Source organism: Pagrus pagrus, assembly GCF_965226575.1.
Source record: "Pagrus pagrus genome assembly, chromosome: 11".
NCBI classification, from domain to species: Eukaryota; Metazoa; Chordata; class Actinopteri; order Spariformes; family Sparidae; genus Pagrus; species Pagrus pagrus.
This window is the reverse complement of record NC_140195.1, coordinates 12887559-12893914: the sequence shown is the minus strand read 5'-3', so window position 1 is coordinate 12893914 and position 6356 is coordinate 12887559. Positions and strand designations below refer to the sequence as shown.

Genomic DNA, 6356 nt, shown 5'->3' with positions numbered 1-6356 from the left:
GACTAAACTGTGCTGCACAAAAAAGCGACAGAATAACAAGGGCTAGCACTCTTTTGGAGTGGATGTCTGTTTCATCACCCCCTTCTCCTCCTCCTCCTCCTCCTCCCTCCGTCCCCCCCATATACTCTCTCCTTCACATTCCCTCTTTTCCTTCCTCGCTCTGCCTTCCCTGTCTCCCTCTCTCACCTGAGCTTTGATATGGAAATCTCTCACCAGCCACAGCCCGGGGCTAGTTGACTGTTTCTAAAGATGTATTTGCTCAAAGCTGCTCAATTTCTCATCAAATGCTCACACTGTGTGTATAAAAGACAAACTCTTTCACGGGGAAAATAACAACTAACAACCGCGTACTTATACAAGGCTTTCAGCAGTCTACAAACCCCAGACTTCAACAGAGAGGCTCAAACCATCAAGTTCTTAATAGTTTTTATAAATTTGCCTAAAAAATGGAGATCTTTCTGCAAAGTGGAGAGCTGAGGACTCTAACTATCTTGTCAATGGAGTACTTTGAATAAGTGTGCGTGTTTGTGTAGACAGTTGGTTTCCCACTGGTTTACCAGTCCTGTCCTGCTACTGTAGGTAATTATACTGCATTCAGGATGCCTAACTTGCACGTGTGAGCCAAATAAGCCGGAGCCATGCAAGGACAAACACTACCATTTGCAAAAAGATTTGAAAATTGGTGAATAATTTAGCATCAAGTCTTTTAGAGAAGGCAAAATATTTAGCGAGTTTCTGGTAAAAGAATGCAAATCAAACGGTGGGTAATCGGTCCCATGTCAGCTCATTACCAGGGAGTAGCGACATCAGTGGCTGATGTTTAAAAACATGCTCATTTGTGAACGCAACTCAATGTGATCTCTTAACTTAATACTGTTTCTGTCATAATTCCCGCAGGAATATTAAAGGTGCACGATGTAGTTTTGGATCTTCACTGACTGATTCTTGTATGCCTAAAAAAACTAAATAAACAAACTCTCTTCGTTTTCATGACTGAATAAACTGAATAAACAAACTGACCTTAAACGACAACTGAATTTTATACCGTCTTATATGGCGGACCCTGCCACCTTTCTAGCTTCAAACTATGTTCTGGGGACCTTATTTTCCTCTGAGAACAGCTTGTTTATTCACTTATGGAAAAAAATATTTCTAAGTTTGTATTATTACCTCATTAATATTGTAAATATTTAAATACCGAGTTTAAATTTCTCCAAAACTGCATAGTGCCCCTTTAAGGTTTCACTCAGAGAATCATTACCCTGAGGTTTTTCTCAGTTTACAAAATCACAGTTGATAGAAAATGGAAAGCCATGAATATATATATATATATATATATATATATATATATATATATATATATATATATATATACATATATAAATAGGGAACTGTTGCTGAGGAAAATTATCAATAAGAAATATATCATTTTTTCTACCCCCTCCTTTGTTATTTCATTAGCACCAGACAGAAACCTAATTGAAAGGATAATATGTGCATGTTCTCTTTCTGGCTTTCATTACCTGACGTGCAAAAAATAACTGCCGCCATCACTTCACTTGTTGCAATATGTTTTTGACAGCCCTGAACAAATGAAAACGCAAAGCATATAAAACCAACAATTAGGAGTGCGTTGAGGAGGAGAGCGGCTGATTAGATTTCAAGGCTGGCTCCACTTTGGACATTGAAGCAATTGATAACTGATGTAAGAAAAAGTCATAAATTCAAGAAAATAACTCATGACGCTGATAAGCATTGTGTGATCACGAGGCTCCCGTTGGAAAGAGCCGATCTGCTCCGCATTCCTAAATAAAAGAAAAACACACCCTGATGAAAGCACACAAGCTGAAATCCCTCATCTGCTTCCTCAGGAATGTGTGATCCAAAAAGGTGTTTTGCAATATCAACAACTCCCAAGAAAAAGAAAAAAAAAAGGAAATTGACATCTTGCCTTTTTCCCTGCACAAAACCCCCTCCTGCGCTTATTTTTAGCAACAATCGAATTTATAATTTTTGCTTCTGGACTTTTCAATTCTTACGCGTAGATTAGAAATTTAAAACAAAAGCTGCAAATTACCTTCCAATTTAAAATTCGGGGGACAAAAGAATGAAAGGAAAGAACAAGAGAGCTTATTGCTTTCATTGACATCCTATCTCGTGCGCACACACACACACACAGCTATGAAATATTAACACCTACGTGAAAAGACAAGTGGGGTGGTGGAGAGTGTTTCTGCGTGTGTGTGTGTGTGTGTGTGTACAATGGGGTGGGGATGGCTTATACTCACCTGTTCTCTTCGCTGGTGCGGGAGCGTGGGGGGAGCATGTCAGATAGGTGGTATAGGGAAGACAGCTGTTACACACACACACATGCACGCAAACACACAAATCCCCCCCAGCATCCGTGTAACCCCATGGGGATTAGGCACACCTGTATTCAGCACTGCACAAAGAGCTATAGAAGCAGTTAAGCTAAAAAGCTCTGGGAGTTATTAGGGGGTGTGGGGGAGGAGAGGATGGAGCCGGTTTGGATTCGGGGGGTTAATGTGAGCCAAACTGTCTCGACACCCAATCAGACTCGAGAATGATAATATTCGCGACCTGACAGATAGAAGACAGAGTTGTCAGGAAACTCCGGAGAGACGTGTCGGGGAGGATGTGTACATGCAAGTGTAAACGGTTCATTTTGCAGTGTGTTAGCCAAGCAGGTGTTCCCATTAACAAGTGAGCTCCGAGGGGGGATCGGGACGAGGAAAACTGGCAGAGAGATAGAGACAGAGAAGTGAATGGAGTACAAGGTTTGCTAACAGGGAACAAATGTGTCTTTATGGAGCGTTTGCCCTCTTTCGTGTATTTCTAGAGGGTGTACTCCAGATGAGATAACTTACTGTACAGTTTATTGTCATGCTGTCAGAAACACACACATGAGGGAGTAGTACGCTCCTTCCCCAAAGCAGAATAACCTGCTACCACACAGTTCAGCCCACAACCTGCATGGGAGGACTGAACACCACCTACATACCAGCAGGCTTACACACACACACACACACACACACACACACACACACACACACAGCAAAGAGGCAAGTGTCACGAGCGGCGAACCTGCCTACCACCTAAAACCAAACCCCTCTGTTTGTTTTTCTCACCCTCTTTTTTTGCACCTTACCACACCTCCAAACTCACACACCGCGTACGTGTGGACAAAATTCAGCGTTACAACCTCCAACACCTTCAACAAACACCGGCGCGCAAAGTTTGGCTTTGAGCGAGAGAAAAAAAAACCTAAAGGTAAATTTAACTCGCTGATCCTGTTTAATCAATTCTAAAAAGGCTCCATTCATGAGAGATAACACGAGTGGAAAAGTGCTTTGAATCCTCCGTTGCAATCCCACGAGCGCACGAGCAGCTAATATTTTTTCCATCTTTCGGCCGATCTCGCCTACACTCCCTCCTCCACTCATCCTTGTAGCTGTTGTCTTGGTCTGTATTATATTTTCCCCGCGGAACACGCAGATGGAGAAGGTGCTGACACACACGCACACACGCACACACACACTCATCCACACATTCATGTCCACTGCTCCTCTTAACTGTAATAACTACACATCCCCACCTCGGGGAAGCAACCTCAGTGGGGGCCACACCCCGCAGACACAAAGCATCCCGGGAGATAATCCATGCCAAGGTGGCGAGTTTATTTGTTTTAATGCTATGGTTGGTGGATATGCCATCTTCTGCTCGTGAGGACACAATGTGCGCAGATGGATGAGCATGCAAACGCGCACGCACAAGACTAATTGAATTACTGAATAAAAGACTTTGGAGGGTTTACTCTGTAGTAGGAAGGACAAAACAACCAGACAAATCCAGCGAGGCCTATAAGACAATTTGGAAAAAATCACTAGATGGTCTCTTAATCCCAAAGATCCAGTTAGCTACTTTCAAACAAAGGGAAAATGTCTTCAAAGATCTGACTGGCTGTTGAAGTTACAACCAAAGGCGACTCGCCGGGTTCTGTAACGTTCCTCGAAAATAACTTAATACAAACACTCATTAGCAGATTCCACCCTAAGCCTCCTGCAAACCGGTTGGCACTTTCATTAAAGTTACTACAACAATGGCTGAGTGTCTTCTCCACTGATGGCTTTCATTTGAAACAGCAAGGCTATAATAAGGTGCAACAATTAAAAAGCCTTATATAAAGAAAGAGCTCCCTTTGTCAATCTTAAGTTTCTGAAAAAGTTTGGAAACCCCCCCCCCCCCCCCCCCCCCCACCACCACCACCACCATCACCATCACAGCCACCAGTGCAAAGATAATCATTAGAGAGGAGGGAGACACTGATCATCTGATGAAGACACACCTGGCTGCAGAGGATCAAGTGGGGTTGTTCCCCCTCCTCGCATGGTAAAGCATGGTAGAAAATGGAGGAAGACGGAACTGACCGGTTTGAGAGGGCAGACAGCAGACATGTACACACACACACACACACACACACACACAGCTCAGGAGGAGGCAGACAGAGAAGCGGCGAGGGAGAGACGCTTTCAGCTCCAGTCGCCAGTGAACAGAAAACACTTGACGCCACACTTTTCAACTCTCAATACGGATCAGATGATGATCAACAACTACTACACACAAGAACATAAAAATGACCCGAGAGCACCATCTGCAAACAAAATCACCCCCCCACCCTCTCTCTACTCTGTCTTGTCTGGTCCTCTCGGGTTGGGTGTTGACGCAGCAGAAATTTCCAGCTGGAGAAATCCCCCTTTTGGAGGTTAATCGAGGGGAGAAGGAGGAGGAGGGTTTAAGCCCTTGTCTTTCAGCCCGTGAGCGCTTTCATTTTGAATCCCCTCCAGACGGCCGCACGGCGCATCAGCCCCGTGTTTCGTGTGGCACGATATCTGTGCGTGGCAATTTCCCTCGGGCCGATGTGGCAATGAGGTTGTCATGCTGTCCAAAAAAAAAAAAAGAAAAACTTTAACCAGGATCCGCCGGTGGGTTTCATTAAACCGGGATGAACCCCGGCAGAGAATGACTCATGTGTCTGCAAGTGTCACAAAATCCACCTGAGCACACGGAGGAGAGGGGTCTCCTGAAAAGTGTGTTCATTCATTCAGGATGATATTCTGCGAACTTGGGAGGGTTTTTCTCAGCATTGTCATCGGATCGTGGAGCAGTTTCGTTAAAGCGCACGCGAGAAAACACAAATCAGTCGCGTTTTTATTTAATTTATTTTTTTGTATATATTTTTTCTTCCTTCTTAAATTGCCTGTGTTCCCTCATCAGCTTCCATAATGTGTGAAATGTACAAATGTGCGAAATCCCGTCCGCGGGATGACAGCTTCTCCAAATATCAACAAGCGCAATAGACAGCTGGCTGTCACGTATGGAACAGGTAGGCGTACTTTCAGACTGTCGCCTGCTCACTCGCTCGGGTATTTAGCTGTCAAAATACACTCGCGCCGTGGCCAACGTGATGCCAACGGAGTGGAATCAGAAGAAGAAGAAAAAGAAGAAGAAGAAGACAGACACACAGGCCTTCGTACAGTAGCTTTTTCCCCCTCTCTCTCGCGCCCCCCCGATGGCCAACGATTGCGAAGAGTTGCATTGTGTCATGTCTCCAACCTGTGCGCGCCCACCAACTATCAGCTGGAGACGCGATGGCTCCGCGAGCCGGAGAAAACTAATTGTTGACATGATATAAAGGCATGGGAAATCCTGCCGCGTCCGCCGCCGTCATCTTCAGTGAAAGCCTCGAACATGTGAGGCTCAAACGCTGTACAATAAAACACTACTAATATAATGAGGAAGTCAGACATACCTGTTACCCCATGGGGTCTGGGGTGGACGCGGTGTCGGTCCTTCGGAGTCCAATCTGCCTGTGACAGCCTGAGAGAAGAAAGGAGGGGATGTCCAAAGCGCTAGGTACTGTCCTTCCTCTCCTCTGTGTGCTTTTCTTGAAGTGTTATTCCCCCTGTTTTCTCCCACTCCCCGCTCTTCTTCCTCCACCAGCCCCTTTTTTTTTCTTTCTCTCCCTCCCCTGCTTTTCCGTGTCTTGGTATCAGGAGCCTCCCCCTCCTCCTCCTCCTCCTCTTCTGTGCATGTCTCTCTCTCTCTCTCTCTCTCTCTCTCTCTCCGTCTCTCTCTATCTCACTCTCCCCCTACACACTCTCTCTCCGTGTCCCCGTATCTCCTCTCTCTCTCTCTCTCTCGCCCTCTCTCTCTCTCTGGGCAGAGTCAGGAAATGAGACAACGTGAACGCACACACCGCGCGTATCCATCTGATCTAGGACGAGTCCCACTCTCATCAGAGACACTCACATTTTATATAGTGATAGTGAAAAAAA

The 6356-nt window shown here is 45.2% G+C and overlaps 1 protein-coding gene across 3 annotated transcripts in view; it reads right to left on the bottom strand.

Moving 5' to 3' along the window:
* Positions 1 to 6064, bottom strand: part of zbtb46 (zinc finger and BTB domain containing 46) — a 63302-nt gene extending 57238 nt beyond the window's left edge. For 2 of the 3 annotated variants that reach the window (XM_084365569.1, XM_084365570.1), the window contains exon 1: positions 5831 to 6060. The gene's annotated coding sequence lies outside the window, so the exon portion shown is untranslated. Of the gene's footprint in view, positions 1 to 5830 lie in introns of all 3 variants that reach the window. The other variant, XM_084365571.1, reaches the window with a different exon arrangement.
* Between the last annotated feature and the right edge of the window lie 292 nt (positions 6065 to 6356).